We start from the raw sequence: 15828 nt of genomic DNA, 5'->3' as shown, positions 1-15828 counted from the left end.
CCAGACCTGGCACTGCTCTCTCAGAGCACTTCTATCCTGATTGCCTAGAATGGTGATCCCTGCAGGTGTGAGAACACCAAACCTGGCACTGCCCTCTCAGTGCACTTATCCTGATTGCCTAGAATGGTGATCCCTGCAGGTGTGAGAACACCAGACCTGGCACTGCCCTTTCAGTGCACTTCTATTTCGATTGCCTAGAATACTGATCCCTGCAGGTGTGAGAACTCCAGACCTGGCACTGCCCTCTTAAAGCACTTCTATCCTGATTGACTAGGATGGTGATCCCTGCAGCTTTGAGAAAACCAGGACTGGCACTGCCCTCTCAGAGCACTTCTATCCTGATTGCCTAGAATGGTGATCCCTGCAGGTGTGAGAACACCAGAGCTGGCATTGCCCTATCAGTGCACTTCTTTTCTGATTGCCTTGAATGGTGACCCCTGCAGATGTGAGAACACCAGAGTGGACCCTGCCTATCAGTGCACTTCTATTCTGATTGCCTGGAATTGTGATCCCTGCAGGTGTGAGAACACCATACCTGGCACTGCCCTCTCAGTGCAATTCTATTGTGATTGCCTAGAATGGTGATCCCTGCAGGTGTGAGAACACCAAACCTGGCACTGCCTTCTCGGAGCACTCCTATCCTGATTAGTTAGGATGGTGATCCCTGCAGGTGTGAGAACACCAGAGCGGGCACTGCCCTATCAGTGCACTGTGCCCAGATTGCCTAGAACGGTGATCCCTGCAGGTGTGAGAACACCAAACCTGGCTCTGCCCTCACAGTGCACTTCCATCCTGAATGCCTAGAATGGTGATCCCTGCATGTGTGAGAACACCAGACCTGGCACTGCCCTCTCAGTGCACTTCTATCCCGATTGCCTAGAATGGTGATCCCTGCAGGTGGGAGAACAACAGAGCTGGCACTGCCCTCTCAGTGCACTTCTATTCTGATTTCCTAGGATGGTGATCCCTGCAGGTGTGAGAACACCAGACCTGGCACTGCCCTCTAAGTGCAATTCTATTGTGATTGCCTAGAATAGTGATCCCTGCAGGTGTGAGAACACCATACCTGGCACTGCCCTCTCAGAGCACTTCTGCCCTGATTAGCTAGGATGATGATCCCTGCAGGTGTGAGAACACCAGACCTGGCACTGCCCTCTCAGTGCACTTGTATCCCGATTGCCTAGAATGGTGATCCCTGCAGGTGGGAAGACAACAGAGCTGGCACTGCCCTCTCAGTGCACTTCTAATCTGATTTCCTAGGATGGTGATCCCTGCATGTGTGAGAACACCAGAACTGGCACTGCCCTCTCAGTGCACTTCTATTCTGATTTCCTAGAATGGTGATCCCTGCAGGTGTGAGAACACCAGACCTGGCACTGCCCTCTCAGTGCAATTCCATTGTGATTGCCTAGAATAGTGATCCCTGCAGGTGTGAGAACACCATACCTGGCACTGCCCTCTCCATGCACTTCTGCCCTGATTTCCTAGAATGGTGATCCCTGCAGGTGTGAGAACAATAGAGCAGGCACTGCGCTCTCCATGCACTTCTGCCCTGATTGCCTAGAATGGTGATCCCTGCAGGTGTGAGAACACCAGAGCAGGCACTGTCCGCTCAGTGCACTTCTATACTGATTGCCTAGAATGGTGATCCCTGCAGGTGCAAGAACACTATGCCTGGCACTGACCCCTGAGAGCATTTCTATCCTGATTGCCTAGAATGCTGATCCCTGCAAGTTTGAGAACACCAGGACTGGCACTGCACTCCCAGAGCACTTCTATCTTGATTGCCTAGGATGGTGATCCCTGCAGGTGTGAGAACACCAGACCTGGCACTGCCATCTCAGTGCACTTCTATCTTGATTGCCTAGGATGCTGATCCCTGCAGGTGTAAAACAACAGACCTGGCACTGCCATCTCAGTGCACTTCTATCTTGATTGCCTAGGATGGTGATCCCTGCAGGTTTGAGAACACCAGACCTGGCACTGCCCTCTTAGAGCACTTCTATTCTGATTGCCTAGGATGGTGATCCCTGTAGGTGTGAGAACACCAGACCTGGCACTGCCCTCTCAGAGCATTTCTATCCTGATTGCCTAGAAAGGTGATCCCTGCAGGTGTGGGAACACCAGACCTGGCACTGCCCTCTCAGAGCACTTATCCTGATTGTATAGAATGGTGATCCCTGCAGGTGTGAGAACACCAGACCTGGCACTGCCCTCTCAGTGCACATCTATCCTGATTGCCTAGAATGGTGATCCCTGCAGGTGTGAGAACGCCAGACCTGACACTGCCCTTTCACTGCACTTCTAGTTCGATTGCCTAGAATACTGATCCCTGCAGGTAGGTGTGAGAACACCAGACCTGGCACTGCCCTCTCAGAGCACTTATCCTGATTGACTAGGATGGTGATCCCTGCAAGTTTGAGAATACCAGGACTGGCACTGCACTCCCAGAGCACTTCTATCCTGATTGCCTAGAATGGTGATCCCTGCAGGTGTGAGAACACCAAAGCTGGCATTGCCCTCTCAGTGCACTTCTTTTCTGATTGCCTTGAATCGTGACCCCTGCAGGTGTGAGAACACCGGACTGGACCCTGCCTCTCAGTGCACTTCTATTCTGATTGCCTGGAATTGTGATACCTGCAGGTGTGAGAACACCATACCTGGCACTGCCCTCTCAGTGCACTTCTATTCTGATTGCCTAGGATGGTGATCCCTGTAGGTGTGAGAACACCAGACCTGGCACTGCTCTCTCAGAGCACTTCTATCCTGATTGCCTAGAATGGTGATCCCTGCAGGTGTGAGAACACCAGACCTGGCACTGCCCTCTCAGTGCACTTATCCTGATTTTCTAGAATGGTGATCCCTGCAGGTGTGAGAACACCAGACCTGGCACTGCCCTTTCAGTGCACTTCTATTTCGATTGCCTAGAATACTGATCCCTGCAGGTGTAAGAACACCATACCTTGCACTGCCCTCTCAGAGCACTTATCCTGATTGACTAGGATGGTGATCCCTGCAAGTTTGAGAACACCAGGACTGGCACTGCACTCCCAGAGCACTTCTATCCTGATTGCCTAGAATGGTGATCCCTGCAGTTGTGAGAACACCAGAGCTGGCATTGCCCTCTCAGTGCACTTCTTTTCTGATTGCCTTGAATCGTGACCCCTGCAGGTGTGAGAACACCAGAGTGGACCCTGCCTCTCAGTGCACTTCTATTCTGATTGCCTGGAATTGTGATCCCTGCAGGTGTGAGAACACCATACCTGGCACTGCCCTCTCAGTGCACTTCTATTGTGATTGCCTAGAATGGTGACCCCGGCAGGTGTGAGAACACCAGACCTGGCACTGCCCTCTCAGTGCACTTCTATTGTGATTGCCTAGAATGGTGATCTCTGCAGGTGTGAGAACACCAAACCTGGCACTGCCCTCTCAGAGCACTCCTATCCTGATTAGCTAGGATGGTGATCCCTGCAGGTGTGAGAACACCAGAGCGGGCACTGCCATATCAGTGCACTGTGCCCAGATTGCCTAGAACGGTGATCCCTGCAGGTGTGAGAACACCAAACCTGGCACTGCCCTCTCAGTGCACTTCTGTCCTGATTGCCTAGAATGGTGATTCCTGCAGGTGTGAGAACATCAGAGCGGGCACTGCTCTCACAGTGCACTTCTATCCTGAATGCCTAGAATGGTGATCGCTGCATGTGTGAGAACACCAGACCTGGCACTGCCCTCTCAGTGCATTTCTATTCTGATTTCCTAGGATAATGATCCCTGCAGGTGTGAGAACACCAGACCTGGCACTGCCCTCTCAGTGCACTTCTATCCCGATTGTCTAGAATGGTGATCCCTGCAGGTGGGAGAACAACAGAGCTGGCACTGCCCTCTCAGGGCACTTCTATTCTGATTTCCTAGGATGGGGATCACTGCAGGTGTGAGAACACCAGACCTGGCACTGCCCTCTCAGTGCACTTCTATCCCGATTGCCTAGAATGGTGATCCTTGCGGGTGGGAGAACAACAGAGCTGGCACTGCCCTCTCAGTGCACTTCTATTCTGATTTCCTAGGATGCTGATCCCTGCAGGTGTGAGAATACCAGACCTGGCACTGCCCTCTTAGAGCACTTTTATCCTGATTGCCTAGAATGGTGATCCCTGCAGGTGTGAGAACACCAGACCTGGCACTGCCCTCTCAGTGCAATTCCATTGTGATTGCCTAGAATAGTGATCCCTGCAGGTGTGAGAACACCATACCTGGCACTGCCCTCTCAGAGCACTTCTGCCCTGATTAGCTAGGATGGTGATCCCTGCAGGTGTGAGAACACCAGAGCTGGCATTGCCCTCTCAGTGCACTTCTTTTCTGATTGCCTTGAATGGTGACCCCTGCAGGTGTGAGAACACCAGAGTGGACCCTGCCTCTCAGTGCACTTCTATTCTGATTGCCTGGAATTGTGATCCCTGCAGGTGTGAGAACACCATACCTGGCACTGCCCTCTCAGTGCAATTCTATTGTGATTGCCTAGAATGGTGATCCCTGCAGGTGTGAGAACACCAGACCTGGCACTGCCCTCTCAGTGCACTTCTATCCCAATTGCCTAGAATGGTGATCCCTGCAGGTGGGAGAACAACAGAGCTGGCACTGCCCTCTCAGTGCACATCTATTCTGATTTCCTAGAATGGTGATCCCTGCAGGTGTGAGAACACCAGACCTGGCACTGCCCTCTCAGTGCAATTCCATTGTGATTGCCTAGAATAGTGATCCCTGCAGGTGTGAGAACACCATACCTGGCACTGCCCTCTCTATGCACTTCTGCCCTGATTGCCTAGAATGGTGATCCCTGCAGGTGTGAGAACACCAGAGCAGGCACTGCCCTCTCCATGCACTTCTGCCCTGATTGCCTAGAATGGTGATCCCTGCAGGTGTGAGAACACCAGAGCAGGCACTGTCCGCTCAGTGCACTTCTATACTGATTGCCTAGAATGGTGATCCCTGCTGGTGTAAGAAAACTATGCCTGGCACTGACCCCTGAGAGCATTTCTATCCTGATTGCCTAGAATGCTGATCCCTGCAAGTTTGAGAACACCAGGACTGGCACTGCACTCCCAGAGCACTTCTATCTTGATTGCCTAGGATGGTGATCCCTGCAGGTGTGAGAACACCAGACCTGGCACTGCCCTCTCAGTGCACTTCTATCTTGATTGCCTAGGATGCTGATCCCTGCAGGTGTAAAACAACAGACCTGGCACTGCCATCTCAGTGCACTTCTATCTTGATTGCCTAGGATGGTGATCCCTGCAGGTGTGAGAACACCAGACCTGGCACTGCCCTCTTAGAGCACTTCTATTCTGATTGCCTAGGATGGTGATCCCTGTAGGTGTGAGAACACCAGACCTGGCACTGCCCTCTCAGAGCATTTCTATCCTGATTGCCTAGAAAGGTGATCTCTGCAGGTGTGGGAACACCAGACCCGGCACTGCCCTCTCTGAGCACTTATCCTGATTTCCTAGAATGGTGATCCCTGCAGGTGTGAGAACACCAGACCTGGCACTGCCCTCTCAGTGCACGTCTATCCTGATTGCCTAGAATGGTGATCCCTGCAGGTGTGAGAACGCCAGACCTGACACTGCCCTCTCACTGCACTTTTATTTCGATTGCCTAGAATACTGATCCCTGCAGGTAGGTGTTAGAACACCAGACCTGGCACTGCCCTCTCAGAGCACTTATCCTGATTGACTAGGATGGTGATCCCTGCAAGTTTGAGAATACCAGGACTGGCACTGCACTCCCAGAGCACTTCTATCCTGATTGCCTAGAATGGTGATCCCTGCAGGTGTGAGAACACCAGAGCTGGCATTGCCCTCTCAGTGCACTTCTTTTCTGATTGCCTTGAATCGTGACCCCTGCAGGTGTGAGAACACCGAAGTGGACCCTGCCTCTCAGTGCACTTCTATTCTGATTGCCTGGAATTGTGATACCTGCAGGTGTGAGAACACCATACCTGGCACTGCCCTCTCAGTGCACTTCTATTCTGATTGCCTAGGATGGTGATCCCTGTAGGTGTGAGAACAACAGAGCTGGCACTGCCCTCTCAGTGCACTTCTATTCTGATTTCCTAGGATGGTGATCACTGCAGGTGTGAGAACACCAGACCTGGCACTGCCCTCTCAGTGCACTTCTATCCCGATTGCCTAGAATGGTGATCCTTGCGGGTGGGAGAACAACAGAGCTGGCACTGCAATCTCAGTGCACTTCTATTCTGATTACCTAGGATGCTGATCCCTGCAGGTGTGAGAATACCAGACCTGGCACTGCCCTCTCAGTGCAATTCCATTGTGATTGCCTAGAATAGTGATCCCTGCAGGTGTGAGAACACCATACCTGGCACTGCCCTCTCAGAGCACTTCTGCCCTGATTAGCTAGGATGGTGATCCCTACAGGTGTGAGAACACCAGAGCTGGCATTGCCCTCTCAGTGCACTTCTTTTCTGATTGCCCTGAATGGTGACCCCTGCAGGTGTGAGAACACCGGAGCAGGCACTGCCCTCTCAGTGCACTTTTGTCCTGATTGCCTAGAATGGTGATTCCTGCAGGTGTGAGAACATCAGAGCGGGCACTGCTCTCACAGTGCACTTCTATCCTGAATGCCTAGAATGGTGATCCCTGCATATGTGAGAACACCAGACCTGGCACTGCCCTCTCAGTGAATTTCTATTCTGATTTCCTAGGATGGTGATCCCTGCAGGTGTGAGAACACCAGACCTGGCACTGCCCTCTCAGTGCACTTCTATCCCGATTGCCTAGAATGGTGATCCCTGCAGGTGTGAGAACAACAGAGCTGGCACTGCCCTCGCAGTGCACATCTATTTTGATTTCCTAGGATGGTGATCCCTGCAGGTGTGAGAACACCAGACCTGGCACTGCCCTCTAACTGCAATTCTGCCCTGATTAGCTAGAATGGTGATCCCTGCAGGTGGGAGAACAACAGAGCCTGCACTGCCCTCTCAGTGCACTTCTAATCTGATTTCCTAGGATGGTGATCCCTGCAGGTGTGAGAACACCAGAACTGGCACTGCCCTCTCAGTGCACTTCTATCCCGATTGCCTAGAATGGTGATCCTTGCGGGTGGGAGAACAACAGAGCTGGCACTGCCCTCTCAGTGCACTTCTATTCTGATTTCCTAGGATGCTGATCCCTGCATGTGTGAGAATACCAGACCTGGCACTGCCCTCTTAGAGCACTTTTATCCTGATTGCCTAGAATGGTGATCCCTGCAGGTGTGAGAACACCAGACCTGGCACTGCCATCTCAGTGCAATTCCATTGTGATTGCCTAGAATAGTGATCCCTGCAGGTGTGAGAACAACATACCTGGCACTGCCCTCTCAGAGCACTTCTGCCCTGATTAGCTAGGATGGTGATCCCTGCAGGTGTGAGAACACCACAGCAGGCACTGCCCTCTCCGTGCACCTCTGCCCTGATTAGCTAGGATTGTGATCCCTGCAGGTGTGAGAACACCAGACCTGGCACTGCCCTCTCAGTGCACTTGTATCCTGATTGCCTAGAATGGTGATCCCTGCAGGTGGGAGAACAACAGAGCTGGCACTGCCCTCTCAGTGCACTTCTATCCCGATTGCCTAGAATGGTGATCCCTGCAGGTGGGAGAACAACAGACCTGGCACTGCCCTCTCAGTGCACTTCTATTCTTATTTCCTGGGATGGTGATCCCTGCAGGTGTGAGAACACCAGACCTGGCACTGCCCTCTCAGTGCACTTCTATCCCGATTGCCTAGAATGGTGATCCTTGCGGGTGGGAGAACAACAGAGCTGGCACTGCCCTCTCAGTGCACTTCTATTCTGATTTCCTAGGATGCTGATCCCTGCAGGTGTGAGAATACCAGACCTGGCACTGCCCTCTTAGAGCACTTTTATCCTGATTGCCTAGAATGGTGATCCCTGCAGGTGTGAGAACACCAGACCTGGCACTGCCCTCTCAGTGCAATTCCATTGTGATTGCCTAGAATAGTGATCCCTGCAGGTGTGAGAACACCATACCTGGCACTGCCCTCTCAGAGCACTTCTGCCCTGATTAGCTAGGATGGTGATCCCTGCAGGTGTGAGAACACCACAGAAGGCACTGCCCTCTCCGTGCACTTCTGCCCTGATTAGCTAGGATGGTGATCACTGCAGGTGTGAGAACACCAGACCTGGCACTGCCCTCTCAGTGCACTTCTATCCCGATTGCCTAGAATGGTGATCCTTGCCGGTGGGAGAACAACAGAGCTGGCACTGCCCTCTCAGTGCACTTCTATTCTGATTTCCTAGGATGCTGATCCCTGCAGGTGTGAGAATACCAGACCTGGCACTGCCCTCTTAGAGCACTTTTATCCTGATTGCCTAGAATGGTGATCCCTGCAGGTGTGAGAACACCACAGCAGGCACTGCCCTCTCCGTGCACTTCTGCCCTGATTAGCTAGGATTGTGATCCCTGCAGGTGTGAGAACACCAGACCTGGCACTGCCCTCTCAGTGCAATTCCATTGTGATTGCCTAGAATAGTGATCCCTGACGGTGTGAGAACACCATACCTGGCACTGCCCTCTCAGAGCACTTCTGCCTTGATTAGCTAGGATGGTGATCCCTGCAGGTGTGAGAACACCAGAGCAGGCACTGCCCTCTCCGTGCACTTCTGCCCTGATTGCCTAGAATGGTGATCCCTGCAGGTGTGAGAACACCAGAGCAGGCACTGCCCTCTCAGTGCACTTCTATCCTGATTGCCTAGAATGGTGATCCCTGCAGGTGTGAGAACACTATGCCTGGCACTGACCCCTGAGAGCATTTCTATCCTGATTGCCTAGAATGCTGATCCCTGCAGGTGTGAGAACACCAGAGCAGGCACTGCCCTCTCCGTGCACTTCTATCCTGATTGCCTAGAATGGTGATCCCTACAGGTGTGAGAACACCAGACCTGGCACTGCCCTCTCAGTGCACTTCTATCCTGATTACCTAGAATGGTGATCCCTACATGTGTTAGAACACCTGACCTGGCACTGCCCTCTCAGTGCACTTCTATTCTGATTGCCTAGGATGGTGGTCCCTGCAGGTGTGAGAACACCAGGCATGGCACTGCCCTCTCAGTGCACTTCTATCCTGATTTCCTAGAATGGTGATCCCTGCAGGTGTGAGAACACCAGACCTGGCACTGCCATCTCAGTGCACTTCTATCTTGATTGCCTAGAATGGTGACCCCTGCAGGTGTGAGAACACCAGACCTGGCACTGCCATCTCAGTGCACTTCTATCTTGATTGCCTAGAATGGTGACCCCTGCAGGTGTGAGAACACCAGGACTGGCACTGCACTCCCAGAGCACTTCTATCTTGATTGCCTAGAATGCTGATCCCTGCAGGTGTAAAACAACAGACCTGGCACTGCCATCTCAGTGCACTTCTATCTTGATTGCCTAGGATGCTGATCCCTGCAGGTGTAAAACAACAGACCTGGCACTGCCATCTCAGTGCACTTCTATCTTGATTGCCTAGGATGGTGATCCCTGCAGGTGTGAGAACACCAGACCTGGCACTGCCCTCTTAGAGCACTTCTATTCTGATTGCCTAGGATGGTGATCCCTGTAGGTGTGAGAACACCAGACCTGGCACTGGCCTCTCAGAGCATTTCTATCCTGATTGCCTAGAAAGGTGATCTCTGCAGGTGTGGGAACACCAGACCTGGCACTGCCCTCTCTGAGCACTTATCCTGATTGCCTAGAATGGTGATCCCTGCAGGTGTGAGAACACCAGACCTGGCACTGCCCTCTCAGTGCACGTCTATCCTGATTGCCTAGAATGGTGATCCCTGCAGGTGTGAGAACGCCAGACCTGACACTGCCCTTTCACTGCACTTCTATTCTGATTGCCTGTAGGTGTGAGAACAACAGAGCTGGCACTGCCCTCTCAGTGCACTTCTATTCTGATTTCCTAGGATGGTGATCACTGCAGGTGTGAGAACACCAGACCTGGCACTGCCCTCTCAGTGCACTTCTTTCCCGATTGCCTAGAATGGTGATCCTTGCGGGTGTGAGAACACCAGACCTGGCACTGCCCTCTCAGAGCACTTATCCTGATTGACTAGGATGGTGATCCCTGCAAGTTTGAGAATACCAGGACTGGCACTGCACTACCAGAGCACTTCTATCCTGATTGCCTAGAATGGTGATCCCTGCAGGTGTGAGAACACCAGAGCTGGCATTGCCCTCTCAGTGCACTTCTTTTCTGATTGCCTTGAATCGTGACCAGTGCAGGTGTGAGAACACCGGAGTGGACCCTGCCTCTCAGTGCACTTCTATTCTGATTGCCTGGAATTGTGATACCTGCAGGTGTGAGAACACCATACCTGGCACTGCCCTCTCAGTGCACTTCTATTCTGATTGCCTAGGATGGTGATCCCTGTAGGTGTGAGAACAACAGAGCTGGCACTGCCCTCTCAGTGCACTTCTATTCTGATTTCCTAGGATGGTGATCACTGCAGGTGTGAGAACACCAGACCTGGCACTGCCCTCTCAGTGCACTTCTATCCCGATTGCCTAGAATGGTGATCCTTGCGGGTGGGAGAACAACAGAGCTGGCACTGCCCTCTCAGTGCACTTCTATTCTGATTACCTAGGATGCTGATCCCTGCAGGTGTGAAAATACCAGACCTGGCACTGCCCTCTTAGAGCACTTTTATCCTGATTGCCTAGAATGGTGATCCCTGCAGGTGTGAGAACACCAGACCTGGCACTGCCCTCTCAGTGCAATTCCATTGTGATTGCCTAGAATAGTGATCCCTGCAGGTGTGAGAACACCATACCTGGCACTGCCCTCTCAGAGCACTTCTGCCCTGATTAGCTAGGATGGTGATCCCTACAGGTGTGAGAACACCAGAGCTGGCATTGCCCTCTCAGTGCACTTCTTTTCTGATTGCCTTGAATGGTGACCCCTGAAGGTGTGAGAACACCGGAGCAGGCACTGCCCTCTCAGTGCACTTTTGTCCTGATTGCCTAGAATGGTGATTCCTGCAGGTGTGAGAACATCAGAGCGGGCACTGCTCTCACAGTGCACTTCTATCCTGAATGCCTAGAATGGTGATCCCTGCATATGTGAGAACACCAGACCTGGCACTGCCCTCTCAGTGCATTTCTATTCTGATTTCCTAGGATGGTGATCCCTGCAGGTGTGAGAACACCAGACCTGGCACTGCCCTCTCAGTGCACTTCTATCCCGATTGCCTAGAATGGTGATCCCTGCAGGTGTGAGAACAACAGAGCTGGCACTGCCCTCTCAGTGCACATCTATTCTGATTTCCTAGGATGGTGATCCCTGCAGGTGTGAGAACACCAGACCTGGCACTGCCCTCTAACTGCAATTCTGCCCTGATTAGCTAGAATGGTGATCCCTGCAGGTGGGAGAACAACAGAGCTGGCACTGCCCTCTCAGTGCACTTCTAATCTGATTTCCTAGGATGGTGATCCCTGCAGGTGTGAGAACACCAGAACTGGCACTGCCCTCTCAGTGCACTTCTGCCCTGATTAGCTAGGATGGTGATCCCTACATGTGTGAGAACACCAGAGCTGGCATTGCCCTCTCAGTGCACTTCTTTTCTGATTGCCTTGAATGGTGACCCCTGCAGGTGTGAGAACACCGAAGCAGGCACTGCCCTCTCAGTGCACTTTTGTCCTGATTGCCTAGAATGGTGATTCCTGCAGGTGTGAGAACATCAGAGCGGGCACTGCTCTCACAGTGCACTTCTATCCTGAATGCCTAGAATGGTGATCCCTACATATGTGAGAACACCAGACCTGGCACTGCCCTCTCAGTGCATTTCTATTCTGATTTCCTAGGATGGTGATCCCTGCAGGTGTGAGAACACCAGACCTGGCACTGCCCTCTCAGTGTACTTCTATCCCGATTGCCTAGAATGGTGATCCCTGCAGGTGTGAGAACAACAGAGCTGGCACTGCCCTCTCAGTGCACATCTATTCTGATTTCCTAGGATGGTGATCCCTGCAGGTGTGAGAACACCAGACCTGGCACTGCCCTCTAACTGCAATTCTGCCCTGATTAGCTAGAATGGTGATCCCTGCAGGTGGGAGAACAACAGAGCTGGCACTGCCCTCTCAGTGCACTTCTAATCTGATTTCCTAGGATGGTGATCCCTGCAGGTGTGAGAACACCAGAACTGGCACTGCCCGCTCAGTGCACTTCTATCCCGATTGCCTAGAATGGTTATCCTTGCGGGTGGGAGAACAACAGAGCTGGCACTGCCCTCTCAGTGCACTTCTATTCTGATTTCCTAGGATGCTGATCCCTGCAGGTGTGAGAATACCAGACCTGGCACTGCCCTCTTAGAGCACTTTTATCCTGATTGCCTAGAATGGTGATCCCTGCAGGTGTGAGAACACCAGACCTGGCACTGCCATCTCAGTGCAATTCCATTGTGATTGCCTAGAATAGTGATCCCTGCAGGTGTGAGAACAACATACCTGGCACTGCCCTCTCAGAGCACTTCTGCCCTGATTAGCTAGGATGGTGATCCCTGCAGGTGTGAGAACACCACAGCAGGCACTGCCCTCTCCGTGCACTTCTGCCCTGATTAGCTAGGATTGTGATCCCTGCAGGCGTGAGAACACCAGACCTGGCACTGCCCTCTCAGTGCACTTGTATCCTGATTGCCTAGAATGGTGATCCCTGCAGGTGGGAGAACAACAGAGCTGGCACTGCCCTCTCAGTGCACTTCTATCCCGATTGCCTAGAATGGTGATCCCTGCAGGTGGGAGAACAACAGACCTGGCACTGCCCTCTCAGTGCACTTCTATTCTTATTTCCTGGGATGGTGATCCCTGCAGGTGTGAGAACACCAGACCTGGCACTGCCCTCTCAGTGCACTTCTATCCCGATTGCCTAGAATGGTGATCCTTGCGGGTGGGAGAACAACAGAGCTGGCACTGCCCTCTCAGTGCACTTCTATTCTGATTTCCTAGGATGCTGATCCCTGCAGGTATGAGAATACCAGACCTGGCACTGCCCTCTTAGAGCACTTTTATCCTGATTGCCTAGAATGGTGATCCCTGCAGGTGTGAGAACACCAGACCTGGCACTGCCCTCTCAGTGCAATTCCATTGTGATTGCCTAGAATAGTGATCCCTGCAGGTGTGAGAACACCATACCTGGCACTGCCCTCTCAGAGCACTTCTGCCCTGATTAGCTAGGATGGTGATCCCTGCAGGTGTGAGAACACCAGAGCAGGCACTGCCCTCTCCGTGCACTTCTGCCCTGATTGCCTAGAATGGTGATCCCTGCAGGTGTGAGAACACCAGAGCAGGCACTGCCCTCTCAGTGCACTTCTATCCTGATTGCCTAGAATGGTGATCCCTGCAGGTGTGAGAACACTATGCCTGGCACTGACCCCTGAGAGCATTTCTATCCTGATTGCCTAGAATGCTGATCCCTGCAGGTGTGAGAACACCAGAGCAGGCACTGCCCTATCCGTGCACTTCTATCCTGATTGCCAAGAATGGTGATCCCTACAGGTGTGAGAACACCAGACCTGGCACTGCCCTATCAGTGCACTTCTATCCTGATTACCTAGAATGGTGATCCCTACATGTGTTAGAACACCTGACCTGCACTGCCCTCTCAGTGCACTTCTATTCTGATTGCCTAGGATGGTGGTCCCTGCAGGTGTGAGAACACCAGGCATGGCACTGCCCTCTCACTGCACTTCTATCCTGATTTCCTAGAATGGTGATCCCTGCAGGTGTGAGAACACCAGGCGTGGCACAGCCCTCTCAGTGCACTTCTATTCTGATTGCCTAGAATGGTGATCCCAGCTGGTGTGAGAACACAAGAGTGGGCACTGCCCTCTCACTGCACTTCTACCCTGATTGCCTAGAATGGTGATCCCTTCATGTGTGAGAACACCAGACCTGGCACTGCCCTCTCAGTGAAATTCTTTCCTGATTGCCTAGAATGGTGATCCCTGCAGGTGTGAGAACACCAGACCTGGCACTGCCATCTCAGTGCACTTCTATCTTGATTGCCTAGGATGGTGATCCCTGCAGGTGTGAGAAAACCAGACCTGGCACTGCCATCTCAGTGCACTTCTATCTTGATTGCCTAGGATGCTGATCCCTGCAGGTGTAAAACAACAGACCTGGCACTGCCATCTCAGTGCACTTCTATCTTGATTGCCTAGGATGGTGATCTCTGCAGGTGTGAGAACACCAGACCTGGCACTGCCCTCTTAGAGCACTTTTATTCTGATTGCCTAGGATGGTGATCCCTGTAGGGGTGAGAACACCAGACCTGGCACTGCCCTCTCAGAGCACTTCTATCCTGATTGCCTAGAATGGTGATCCCTGCAGGTGTGGGAACACCAGACCTGGCACTGCCCTCTCAGAACACTTATACTGATTGCCTAGAATGGTGATCCCTGCAGGTGTGAGAACACCAGACCTGGCACTGCCCTCTCAGTGCACGTCTATCCTGATTGCCTAGAATGGTGATCCCTGCAGGTGTGAGAACGCCAGACCTGACACTGCCCTTTCAGTGCACTTCTATTTCGATTGCCTAGAATACTGATCCCTGCAGGTAGGTGTGAGAACACCAGACCTGGCACTGCACTCTCAGAGCACTTCTATTCTGCTTTCCTAGAATGGTGATCCCTGCAGGTGTGAGAACACCAGACCTGGCACTGCCCTCTCAGAGCACTTCTATTCTCCTTGCCTAGAATGGTGACCCCTGCAGGTGTGAGAACACCAGACCTGGCACTGCCCTCTCAGAGCACTTCTATCCTGATTGCGTAGAATGGTGATCCCTGCAGGTGTGAGAACACAAGAGTGGGCACTGCCCTCTCAGTGCACTTCTATTCTGATTGCCTCGAATGCTGATCCCTGCAGGACCTGGCACTGCCATCTCATTGCACTACTATCTTGATTGCCTAGGATGGTGATCCCTGCAGGTGTGAGAACACCAGACCTGGCACTGCCCTCTCAGCGCACTTCTATTCTGATTGCCTAGGATGGTGATCCCTATAGGTGTGAGAACACCAGACCTGGCACTGCTCTCTCAGAGCACTTCTATCCTGATTGCCTAGAATGGTGATCCCTGCAGGTGTGAGAACACCAAACCTGGCACTGCCCTCTCAGTGCACTTATCCTGATTGCCTAGAATAGTGATCCCTGCAGGTGTGAGAACACCAGACCTGGCACTGCCCTTTCAGTGCACTTCTATTTCGATTGCCTAGAATACTGATCCCTGCAGGTGTGAGAACTCCAGACCTGGCACTGCCCTCTTAAAGCACTTCTATCCTGATTGACTAGGATGGTGATCCCTGCAGCTTTGAGAAAACCAGGACTGGCACTGCCCTCTCAGAGCACTTCTATCCTGATTGCCTAGAATGGTGATCCCTGCAGGTGTGAGAACACCAGAGCTGGCATTGCCCTATCAGTGCACTTCTTTTCTGATTGCCTTGAATGGTGACCCCTGCAGGTGTGAGAACACCAGAGTGGACCCTGCCTATCAGTGCACTTCTATTCTGATTGCCTGGAATTGTGATCCCTGCAGGTGAGAGAACACCATAACTGGCACTGCCCTCTCAGTGCAATTCTATTGTGATTGCCTAGAATGGTGATCCCTGCAGGTGTGAGAACACCAAACCTGGCACTGCCTTCTCGGAGCACTCCTATCCTGATTAGTTAGGATGGTGATCCCTGCAGGTGTGAGAACACCAGAGCGGGCACTGCCCTATCAGTGCACTGTGCCCAGATTGCCTAGAACGGTGATCCCTGCACGTGTGAGAAC

This window comes from Ambystoma mexicanum, chromosome 8, assembly GCF_040938575.1.
Source record: "Ambystoma mexicanum isolate Mex_15411 chromosome 8, UKY_AmexF1_1, whole genome shotgun sequence".
Classification (NCBI taxonomy): Eukaryota; Metazoa; Chordata; class Amphibia; order Caudata; family Ambystomatidae; genus Ambystoma; species Ambystoma mexicanum.
Note: the sequence above shows the minus strand (reverse complement) of the source record.